At 39.2% G+C, this 12,616-nt stretch overlaps 1 long non-coding RNA gene across 1 annotated transcript; it reads left to right on the top strand.

The window, feature by feature from the left end:
- The first annotated feature begins 483 nt into the window (after nt 1-483).
- LOC130607179 (uncharacterized) lies at nt 484-3,122 on the top strand. Its single transcript, XR_008974176.1, has 3 exons — nt 484-1,099; nt 2,594-2,718; nt 3,024-3,122. It is a non-coding gene; the product is annotated as an uncharacterized LOC130607179 (long non-coding RNA).
- Nucleotides 3,123-12,616: the final 9,494 nt, after the last annotated feature.

Here is a 12,616-nt window from a genome sequence, read left to right on the forward strand (position 1 = left end):
CCCCCCCCCGCCCCAACTCTCCCCTCTACCAGCTGCTTTTAATTATCAGGTTGGGCACAGATAGAAGAGGAAATTAAAACCATCATTAACCATTTCTGAGCTGGTTCTCTATCGGACACGTATATCTCATCATATGAGCCTATGTGTAATTTTTATTTAGTAATTTTCGATGTTATATTAACTAGGTTAAAAATAAACTGGCACACCCAATGCTGATCTTCAGCATTGTAATTTTAATAAAAGGGAGGGTGAGGGGTATAATGAGTTGGGTTAGGTTCTCCTTAAATAGGAGAGAAAATAAAACTAACCATTTTTTGTCTTGCCTTTTTCTGTAGTAAACAACAGAGCAAATGTTCTTATAACCTAAATGGGAATATGAATGCAGTATCATAGCAACAGACAGAGGTTTGGATCAATATTTGAATGATTATGAACATCCTTGTTAAGTGTGTAGCGTACTGATATTTCATTAGGGAAACCTAATAAATTAATCCTATAAAAGTAATCTGTCAAAACTGAGGATCTTATATTCCTTATCGTTGGTTTTTATTTAGCACTGCAAAACTGAATTCTTATTCCCAGGTGTCATTTAATGGCAGAAGAGAGATCACGAGAAAAGGAATAATAAGTCCTGCCACACTGAGAGCAAAAACCCTCAGATATTTTTGGAAAGGACTTTGTGCTTCACAGTTTTCAAATCAATGTGCAAATTCACCTTTTTCCGAAAGTAGTTGTCATGTTTACTGTTCAAACTGGGCGAATTGTCAACAAGAGTGTAACACGAAAAGCCTGTTTTATCGAAGTGAGCGGCAAAAATGCAATCTTCTGTAGAATTTAGTCTGTATTTGTCCAAAACAGGGGTTCTGTGGTAGGATGGACAGGATTTTCTTTTTTAGATGATTTCTTGCACCAGGTTACTTAGGTCTATCGTGTTCAAGTTCTTAAATATTATGTGTTGTAACCAAGCAACGTGACTAACATGTTGAAAAACACCTAACTAGCTTCCTACAGCTGGTCTGGATTCACAGCAAAATGCGCTGTTACAATACATGCCTGGAAGGACATTGCTGCCCAGTGAAATCCCTCTGTAGCACACCAGGTATTTTGGTGTTTGTGTATGTATTTATGTGTACATGTGCATGTGCATGTCTGTGTAGAATTAGGCCTTATGAATGGGGAGCATAAAACCCCAGCAAGCCAAATAAAGAGCTACTACAACTGGTCAGTAAGAAATATGGGGGAAAAGTAATCTTAAAAAAGATAGTAATTTAACACTGGGTTACATGAAGTACCTGCATTAAACTAGGATCTAGAATAACAAACATAATTGGAGACCAGGTTTTCTTTTTGTGCTGTCTGCCACTCCCTGCCACATTGTAATTGTTTTATTCAGCAGGAAGGATTGAGAGTATTCCCTCTTTTCCAGGACGACCTTCTTACTGTCTAAGAAATGGAAATGGTTTTGATAAATGTGGAAAATGCAGCCAAAATCACCTAACACAACTCCATTACCCTCCAGCAATTTTTTAAGAAATGGGAATGACTTTTGAGACATGCTTTTAATTTATAACAATCAGTTATAAATTAAAATTCTTCCCAGTGATGAATTCTGACTGGAGAGAGGCACTTGCTTCAGGTGTGACCAAACCTCTCCTTGTCTGGCTAGAAAAACAGCCAAACAAGGGTACTGCTCTTTTTCGACAGGAGTTTTGGAGGAAGAAAAAGGATCTCTATTCTTTTGCCTCAGTAAATTCATCAGTTTTAGGAAAATCTCTGTGAAAACTGATATGCTGATAATATTGGACTAGTTAGCATGTGCATCATTAGCCTGTGAGCACTTCTGTAGGAAAGGAATCACATCACTTCATCCCATTCTGGGGCTGAGAGCCAGCCTCTAAATTCTAGTCTCATTGAATATGTCTGTTTTGTGAAGTACTGATTGCTGGGTTTGGGGTCAAATGGCATTTGGGGTCAAATGGGGTCGAATTTTGGCTGGCCTTGGAGTCCAATGGCATGGACTGGCTGAAATCCACACTGCTTAGGGTTAGCTCTCTCTATGGCAAAACAGTTTTGGCTGAACCCGTTCAAAATAGAGACAGGGAGTACGTGTTGCTTAGGCATGTGGACATCCAGGGTCTAGTGGTTATCAGTACGGCTTTAATAGGATTTTAGTTCTTCAATGTTTTTGAAATCTAGTACTGAGGTTTATAAAGTGCTTTGAAAAATGTATAACTTCCCCCAGCAGAGGAAAGGCTTTAAATAGGCTTTACAGTTCTGATTTTTTGAGCTACAGTGTTTTGATCTGATTCTAAAATAAAATGTATTGATTTTTCTAATGATGTGGGCCAAAGTCATCTAATATGCTCCTTTATAGAAACCCTGACAGATAGAGAGAAAACCTAGAGAAAGATAATAGAAAGGTTAAATAGTATATGCATGGAATATCTTAATTTCACTACAGGCTGGGCTAATTAACTCTAATCCTTTTAATTAAAGGGATAATAAAGAAAGCAATATTCAAGCTCTTGTCTCTTATCCTTTACTTCCTTAATGCTGACATTACTGTATTGTTTTGATCCCCTGATTTCCATAGGTATATGAAAAGAATCATGCCCTTTCACTTTAAGGAGGAAACCCCTGAAATAACAACTCTTCTCCGGCACTGAGAATCAGTGCAACATAGGAACGATAACTGGTTCCCTGAACTCATTTCTGGAGGTACCTAAGGGTGTTACCCACTCAGAAACAGCTTGTCTGCACTACTACTTCTTTTGGAAAAAGGGATATGCTCATTTTCACTGATAATGAAAATTCACATGTTCTAGTCAAGTTTCTTTTTCCTGTAGCCATTGCCTCCAAATTGCTATTGTAGAGATAGTTTTTTCTTTCTATTAAAATGTGAGTTTCAGAATGTCCTACTGTGTAGTAGCAATGAAATGTGGCCCGTAGTCTTTTGTCATAAAAAAAAAAAAAGCTTTCCATTTAAAACATGCATTTTTCTAAACCTTGGTCTCTCTTCTCAGACACTTTCAAGTCAGTGAAATGATGTAGCAGATGCTGAGCTGAGAACTAGAAGATACATATGATTTAAGTGTCAGCTGCCTAGTATTTAATGTTGTTTTTTTTTTTGATCACTATGGCAGAAGACTGCAGCTGGGCAAATTAAAAAAGAAATCTTAAAAAGATCATATTTTCATTACATCTTTTTTCCTGCTAAGATTGTTTATTTTAAAAATGATCTATTCTCTCTCAATTAAAATAAATATATACTTTATTATATCCTTTTTACATGTTAATTTTGTTGTTGCTAATGGCAACTACAGGAGTTAACACTCCAATATATTGTATCCCATGCTTGTTTTCTTTCTAGGGGATTTGTACCTGGGGAGGGACTCTTCATTAGGGACTGTAGTAATGGGACAAGGGGTAACAGGTTAAACATTAAACAGGGGAAGTTTAGATTGGATATAAGGAGGGGGTCCTTTACTGTGAGGGTGGTGAAGCACTGGAATGGGTTGCCCAGGGAAGCTGTGAATGCTCCATCCCTGGTGGTGTTCAAGGCCAGGTTGGACAGAGCCTTGGGTGGCATGGTTTAGTGTAAGGTGTTCCTGCCCATGGTAGGGGGGTTGGAACTATATGATCTTAAGGTCCTTTCCAACCCTAACTATTCTATGATTATTGGTTCTGTTCACTGCAACCTCAATAGACCCCAGAATGACATAAGGGGCAATGGGCAATATTCGAGCTTGTCTCCACATGGGAATATTGGAATTAGGTGGAGTTTTATAGATGAGTACATAACCTATATACCAACTCAGCAATCATCTGTATTGCTCACCACTGGCCATTAACTAATGCTTAGGAATGTTTTAAAAATAAAAATCCTGGACACCTTTATTGTGTGGGTTTTCTTGAAACTCACCCTTCCTTATTAGGAGTCATATATAATGGAGTCAAATATTTTGGCTGGACTGCAGCTAAACTGTCTGTGCAGTTAAGGTTACTATAAGGGTATATAAGGGAAGGTTACTATATTGTTACACACTTTGATGTTTGGTTTTCCTTTTAATCTGTTCTCCTAAAACTGCTATAATCCATACACCACTATAGCTTCAGTGTTACAACTTAGTCCTATAGCTCAAAAGAGAGAATCTTAGGAATGATGATTTATAAAGCTTAAATTTCATGAATGTTCACCAGCAAAAATTCTTTCTAGCTGCTGCACTTGCAGCTTTCCCATTTTAGATTCTGTTTTAGCGAACAATCTAACCTGGATTCAATAAAGACATACTATTTTTTCCCTCTCAATCCATCTTTCCAAATTTTAGGCATAAACTCCAATCCAGAACTGAGCAGCCCAACAATATTTTTGCTGATATCAGAAAAGGCAATGCCTGAAGTAGTTTAAAAGATCAACAGGGGAGCTTTGGAGAGATGACTAAATAATATTCAAATTACACACTATGAAAAGGACTAAAGATATTGAAGGGGGAATACTCACACTATGAAACCAGTGACCTCTGAAACAAAAGGTAGCTTCAACTCTATTGAAAATGTACGAAAGTCATCACGATGTTTCTGTAGGCCACAAAGAAGTCTTGGGATCAGCCTGTTATTTTGTGGATAAAAGTCACCCCTCTATGTACAAATTATCAAATGTTTTAAGAAAAGGTGAAATGTGCTCTCTTGAGTCTCCTCCAAGTGCAGACTGATTTTTCCCTCCTTTTTTCTATCCATCACCCGATACTATGAAGTTTTATCCATTGGATGGATAAGACATTATGTTGCAGTGACGGTTAATTGCTTGTAGTCAAGGATACAAATATAGTGGAGCTGGATGAGTTAAATTTAACGGGTGTGTAACTGACAGGCATGTACAGGATAAGCACTCTTTATTACGTACTTCTCAGTGCCACTCAGTTCACAGTGCGTTCCACAAATATTGGCAAGGAATTATGTCATGTGCCAGGGAATGAGTAATAGAGATTTGTGTGAATTATGGATGCCAGAGAATGTCTAATTATAGCTCATGAAAGACCAAACAATAGGGGTAAAAACCAACAGAAACATTCCTTCAAACCCAAGGTGGATTAACGAGTCTTGGAGACAACTGACAATATTAATAGTTACTGGAATTCCTATGTCGCCAAGAAGCCATGGGTAAAGAACTCACCTAGATCTGTGGAAAAGAGAGTCTGGTCATGAAAGAGTGCAGAATTAAATGAACTTTATTTGGGCAAAAGGCGTTCCAGTATCTAAAATATGAAACTGTGTGTTAAGCTAGGTTGGAAGCAGGGAAGGAGCAGCTTTCCCTGAACTAAAAAAAAGGAAATCTGACTTGTACTTCCAACATACAAAATAAGGCAGCAGATGGAGTTGCTAGGAGACAGAAGGCAAAGAACGAGAACATGAATGTGCTCTAGAGTCTCTACACAATAGCAAAGAGTATATGAAATGAGCGAGAGCTGTAGATCTCACCATCAGCTATTACTATTACAAGTTTAGTATTTTTTGCTAACCAGTTAAATGGTAAGTCTGAACAATTTTAATAGGGGGATCTATGACAATGATATTACATGATAATACTGGTCTGTGGCAAATCTTTGTAATCATAGAATTACAGTATAATTCAGACAGGGAGGACTTTGGGTGGTCTTTAATCCAACCTATTGCTCAAAGCATACCAGCTCTGAGGTCAGACCAGAATGTTCAGGGCTTTATTCAGTTGTCTCCTTCATGAATGGAGATGGCGCAACCTTTCCAGACAACCAGCTCCACGCCTGACTGCCCTCATGGGGAGGAAAGGTTTTCCTCATATCCTGCCTGAACCAATTTATGCCTGCTGCCACTCATTCTCCTGCCATGCAGTGCTGTGAAACTCCTGGCTCCATCTCCTTCCTGTCACCCCTGTAGGTATCAGAGACTGCTGTCAAGTTTCCCAAGAGCCATCTCTTCTCCAGGCTGAACAAGCCCCAGCCCATCAGTGTCTCTTCATGGGGCAAGTGCAGCTTCAACCATCCTGGTTGCCCTCAGTGAACTTGTTCCAGTTCATTGATGCCTTCTGTACTGAGGGACAGAATTGGACAAAATTGGACACAATATTATTCATGTGGTCTAACAAATGCTGGCTGTTCTGTTAATGCAGCTCTAGATGCTGTTGGCCATCTTTGGAATCTTTTACCAAGTTGTGCTGCTGACTTGTGCGTATCTCACAACTATAACATTAATGCTTAGTTTTGAACCTACCAATACAGAAGGTCAGCAACAGCTTCTTGTAACTCCAGGCTTTTACATTTTATTACAGTTGGCTAAACAACGCAGGAGAAAGCAGGTGGTGCAAGACACAGAGAATAGCATGGTCATGTGCACTGCTAATGATATGTGAAGTGAAAGTAAAGCCTGGCTGGGAAGATGCCTCGGGAAAGATAAAATGAATGATAAATGAGAGAAGTTTCAATAGACTTTGATTATAGCGTACGAGGAGCATGAAAGACTTAGTAACAAAATAATTTTCTTGTGAGAGAATTTTAGGTAATTTAGCAATCACTGGATAACAAACCATCGTGGATGGGCTTTTGAAGACTGATTAGAAAACAAGTTTAGAATATAGATATTAACCCATCCTTTGAATGCTGAGATTCTTAACCTCTTCTTTATGATAGTGTTACAGAGCGAAGAAAGTGAGAAAAAATGTATCCAGTTACAGTAAAATATTTGTATTTAATAAAATCATCTGGCTCCCAGCCAGCTTTCACCCTCCTTCCCCCCCCCCCCCCCCCCCCAGTTTATATACTGGACATGACATCAGGTGCTCTGCAATATCCCTTTGACCAGTTTGGTTCAGCTGTCCAGGCTGTGTCCACTCAGCTTCTTGTGCCTCTGCTGGCAGGGCAGGAGAAATTGAAGAGTCCTTGACTTAGCTAGTATGAGCAGTACTTCACAACAACTGAAACGCTGGTGTGTTATCAGCATTATTCTCAGACTACAGCCAAAGCATAGCACTGTACAAGCTACGAGGAAGAAAATCAACTCTATCCCAGCCAAAACCAGGACAGATTGAATGAGTTCTTCATGAAATCCGAGATCCGCAACTACAATGTAAAATAGCAAGGACAGCCATAAAAGTTTAGAGAGAGCTGCTCAGAGTGTTGAGGCAGGGGCAAGGACTGCTTCAAAGCTTCCAAATACCACCCCACCCCCCCCCGCACCCCACCACCAAATTTATAAACATTGTAAAAACAAGAACAGCTTAGAAATTTGAGTTAAATTAAAATGCCAACAGGGTAAGCTATCTCATTGACAAAATCAGAAAAGATTACCTTTCAGTAATAAATTAAGACATAAGGCATTTTGAAAAGGATTTCAATTAGTTCTGTTTTAACCTCCATTACTGACAGAACTAGCATATTGAAAAAATTATACAGATAAAAGAGAGTAAAAGAAAAGCATTGCACACAGTGGGTTTACATTACACTAATGATTCAGTGAAGGGTTTGCTGGAATATATTACTGAGTGAAAGGAAGAAAGTGGTATAGTTCTCATGTGGATTTTAATAAACTATTTTAAAAGTTATCTTTTATTCTTTTAAATATTTATTCCAAATGCAATAATTCTGCAATAAATTGTTACATAGGTTGAAAAATATCTCATAAAGCTACAGAGTACCAGTTTTGAGTAATGTATTGAATTTAGACGATGTCTACTAGTCTTATGTAGAGCTCAGTGTTATCATCTAATCATAGCTGTTAATGACCCCCAAAAAAAACCTAACCCTTGAACAATGTGTTTGTATTCTTATGAGATGGGGTGTTGCAGGTTATCACAGAGTTGACATAAAGAAGAGCAAAATCCAATTAGAAATAAGAGTAGATAAAACTAACAAAGTTGTTTTCAGATCCTAGAAAAAGCAGGTTATTACCTGCATTTGGACAAAAGCACAAAAAGCACAGAAAATAGAAATAGGCACTGGGGTGAAAGTGGACAATGAATTAGGGAGGAGTCACCAAAGAAGAAGTAGGCTGTGCAGCCCAGGAATCCCTACACAGCATGAAGCCCTGGAGCAATGCTAGTTAACCAAACCTGATCTACAGCATTCAGAACAGGCCATCTCAGTCATTAAAATAAAAACAAAACAACACCCTCCCCTCAATCAAGTAAGCAAGGCATTCAGTACATGACCAGCTGATACTAGTTCTCAAGCTAAGACTTGGGAGGAAACAAGCTTCAAATAAATTTCATTAGTTGGCATCACCAGGCTTCTCTCACTTGCAGGCTTTCTGGGATTGGCTTGTGTACAACCTCTGTCTGTAAGGATCCAGCAAGAAAGGGATGACTGTGTCTGTGTTGGTACTACCACCTGCTCCAGAGATGGATTCCCAGTCATCCAATCAGTGAATTTCATCTTACAACTTGTTGTACACCCCCTTGAGCAGCCTGGCCATATTCTAGCACTTGGCTATCACTGATGCAGCAGCTATCCCTTGCAGCCACTTACCCACAGGCATCTCTAACACTAGTGTATTTGTGTGTGATGCCAAGGGTGTGTTTGCATAAGGAGTTATATATTATGACAGCTCACTGCCTAGTAGAATGGTGTTGGAAGGCTGGGCCAGGTGGAGGTGGTGGGAGCTGGCTTACTTCCACCCATAATGCTTATTGAAGCAGGCCCTGAGATGATTTTATCATTGAGTCAGTTCCAAGTTTTAGCTGGGTGGAGACCAAGTTGTTCCATCTCATGAAAGACCCAGCATGTGCACATGTGCAATAGGAGTGAGCCCAGCTGACAGCTCAGATGTACCCATAACCTGTGTTTGCCAGGTACTTTAATTCACTTTTACCACCTGGAAAGCCTTCAAAGTGAGAATAGGCACATTTCATTTAGGAAAGCAAGTGTTCAGAGTCTTCCTTGCAATACTGGAAACCTACTTTCTCCTAATTTTCAGGTCTCCTTGTTCAAAGGACCATAAATGTTTACAGTGGTTTGCCATGTGCCTATGGAATGTAAATATATAAACACCAAACTTGGAGAAAAATAATTTAGTAAGATTCAGACCAGGACATGCTTATTTAATTTCAGTATAAAAAGAAATGGTAATAATATTCCTTATCTGATTATCCTATGGAATTATATCTATGTTTTAAAAGGCAGAATTTCTAGGATGAAGTTAGATAAGCAAAAAAAACCACCCCTGAGTGGTAAGTACACTTTGCAGTGTCAGCACTGTGGCTGGGATAAGTTCTACAAGTGCTTACTAGAAGATTCATTGAGGTAGTTGTGAGGGGCGGAATGAGGCTCTGCACCTTCTTTGTACCTCAGCTGAGGAAAATCTAGGAGGGAGCAGAAAACAAAGGAAGGACTAAAGCCTCCCTTTTGTGCACTTCAGTTCAGGAGTCCCTTGATGCCTTTGAAGCTGTTCAAAGGTCTCTACCTAGACAACTGAGGTGCTGCAGGTTTTAGATTACTTTCTAAGTGTAATAGTGCTTCTGCATTGAGCAAGCGTTTAAAGCAAGACTTGAACTTCATGATATGACACCACCAGGCCAACTACATTATCTGATTTGGCACAGCAAGTGCTCTATGGTTCTTTTTGTGCTTTGTTTCTTATTGCAAAGCCTTTTTTATTATTCTTATTTTTCTCTCTGCGGAATTGCAAGTCTCAACAGTGCTCCCATTAAATTAAATAATAAAAAAAGGAAAGTCAGTGCAAGGCCTATTGTGTCACTGTGGTCTTATTTGCACTGCCAGGTAGTTCAGCAAACTCATTCAGTGTACCTGATGGCAATTCCGAAGTTCTCACTAGCTGAGCTGTGGGATATCTAACAATTTATTTAGTTTTCCTCATAATTCTGAGCAATAAAAGTGAATTGTTCTTCAGTAAAGGAATTTAATTTGCAGGCTTGGGTCATCCAACTGGTCAGAGTCTACTTCTTTGAACAAGTCCTTGCAATTAATTTTTATAAGATGAAGTTTTGCCCATGACCTCTTTAATTTTTGCTGCACTTTGGCCAAAATGTAGCTCCCTGTTAGTAAGGCAATAACTTTTGGAATCTTCAACTCAAAACAGGTAGCACATGAAAAGAAACAATTTTCTAAGGGAGCCTTCTTCTTACCCTTTAGAATTTGAAGAAAAATATAGAATGAAGTTAGCAGAATATTTTTTAACCTTGCTTACAACCAGTCACTTTTGATGTCACATACCATCAGTAAATACTTTCCATTAATCCTTTGTCTTTCAGCTCAAGAATATAATAATTATAAATAAATTAATGCATTTTTTAAAATCACATTGTACATTATAAACAGAAGAATGGGTCTCTGACTCACATCTATGTATATACATAAATTATTATATTTTACATAAGCAAAAGAACAAAACACAGTCCTTCCAGCAGCTTGAAATATTTGTTCATGTACCAGGCAGGGAAATATAGAAAATTCTGTGATACAGATTCAAGTGATATAATCCAGTGCAGGACTAGATCTGATAAATACAAAGGCGCCTATTCATCCTATTTCTCTTTTGGCCTCTTAGAATACCTAAATTAGGAAACAAGTTCTGTCAGCAACCTAATCAGCAGTGGGAGATAAGTTAGCATGCTCTGCAGTCCTTTATTCCTAATTGCCCAGTAGGGGAGAGCTGCTGGAGCACACAGTAGTTCTCTTCTGGGTTCTGCAACTGTAGCTGATTCATCTGCAAACCAAGGCAGGCAATTGCTTTGGTGTCTTGCTTCTCTTAGAGATGGAGTGTGTGAGGTTAGGCATGCACCTAAGTCTGGGAAGTCTAATGGGTTCCCAGGGGCATCTACAGATAGTAATTCAGACTTGAGACACTTTCTAGAGCCCAGGCTCTTAATAGACTACCAAAAACCTCTAGGCACATCAGTTAAATGCCCAGAGACATAAGATGAATCCAGGTCTTAGGAACCCAGGCATGAAGATAGCAAAATACCTGCATTTCAGGCATGCTGGTTGATCTAATGTTCTCTGTGTAGTCTATCTAAGCAGTGAAATGCCTCAGTAAGGGATCCAGAGTAGTCAGTGGTCTGAGCCGGGAGCAGACAGCAGAGACACTGCTGGCTTAGAAATTAAATCTGAAGTCCTCTCATGCTGTCTGGAAAAACTACCTCTACTATTTGTGATAAGATTCACCACTAAGATTCACCTCCTAGAGGCATTCCCTTTTTTATCGTTTCATCACATAACCAAGCACTAAGAAACTGAGATTCAGGCTCCTCCTCTGCTTTAGGTCTAAGGGAGTCAGAGGTCAAACCCACCTTCTCCACCTCCTAGATAAACCCTTTCACTATGAAGCTGCTCTGGATTCAGAAACTCCTTCTTCTAGTGTTTGGAGCTGTGATACTGTGCAACACTGCCAGTTTTTCATTTCTCTGCATGACCCTTAGCCCAGCAGTTTGGTTACCTTTTCAGAGATGGGAGATGCAGATTTGAGCCTCCATCAGGCTCAGGAGGGAAGTGGAACTATGTCCCAGGTCCTGGTGAGTGCTCTAATTTTTATGTAGTTTGACTCAGGGTGGGTAACTCCATCATCATCTTTGCCTTTGGAGAGTACATGAAGAAAAATTGCAAGTTTCAATTGCTATTTTTATGGAACCTCACTTTATTGCAGTTAGATTAATTTTCTGATCAGTTACTGGATTGGGACCCCTTGAGGAGGTGAAGCAGATGAGAAGTGTAAGGTTATAGTTGGTGTGACACTTGGGATATGTATGGAAAATCAACACGTATAAAGGATGTTAAAACCAAACCAGAAGGTGCCTTTTCAGTGTTGCAGTGTTCGGTACAGAGGCATACGCTCTGTCACAGTGCTGCTTCCACCCCAGCCGCTTTTAGGTAGGAAGAAAAGTAGTTCTGAAGGATGTCTTTCTGTTCATCTTTCACTTCACATTCACATCTCTGGTGTATCTGTGGTACTTGGCACCTTGTAGTCTGATGTCATTCCATAGCTCGGCTTGCTGTGGTATGAACTCATTAGTTGATTCAGACTTGTCAGGATCAACCCTGTTCCGTGGTGCAGTGGGAAGGCGTCCTTGTAGAGCTGAGTTCAAAAGCAGTGCTGCCACCAGGACAGCCGGTGCCACAACAAGTGACACCAACAAACTAGGACATAGATGTTTCTCTCCTCTGACCATCTTAAACCCACATTCAAGATATCTCTACTAAAATGATAATTTCTTGAGACTCCTGCTGGAAACAAAAATTGCTTAGGGGGACCTTCATTCCCTAGATATGTCTGTTCTGTATAATGTTGTTATGAGTTGTTACATAGGTGTGGCATTTTAATCAAGATATGGTGAGGAGTTAATGGGTGAAGCAATTATGTCATACTGCAGTAAGAAATTATTTAAGATCTTTTATCTTTCATTGGAATCTAGTGTGTTATTTATTAGTGAAAATGTCATTGCTGAACAGGTTAGTACAGGAAATGTAGAAGCTTTAGTGAAAGTAGATGTAAGATAAAATCAACGTTCAATTTAGCTCACTCTATTTAAAAGGAAAATATCCACATCAGTTTTGGCTCAGGGACATGCAAAATGTTTTCTATTTGGGGGTTTAAATTAACACCTTGTTGAAATAGCTGTTAATATGCTTTAGTG

Source organism: Pezoporus wallicus, unplaced genomic scaffold, assembly GCF_028554395.1.
Source record: "Pezoporus wallicus isolate ANWC-B61680 ecotype Strahan unplaced genomic scaffold, APGP_CSIRO_Pwel_v1 contig_16, whole genome shotgun sequence".
NCBI lineage: Eukaryota > Metazoa > Chordata > Aves > Psittaciformes > Psittacidae > Pezoporus > Pezoporus wallicus.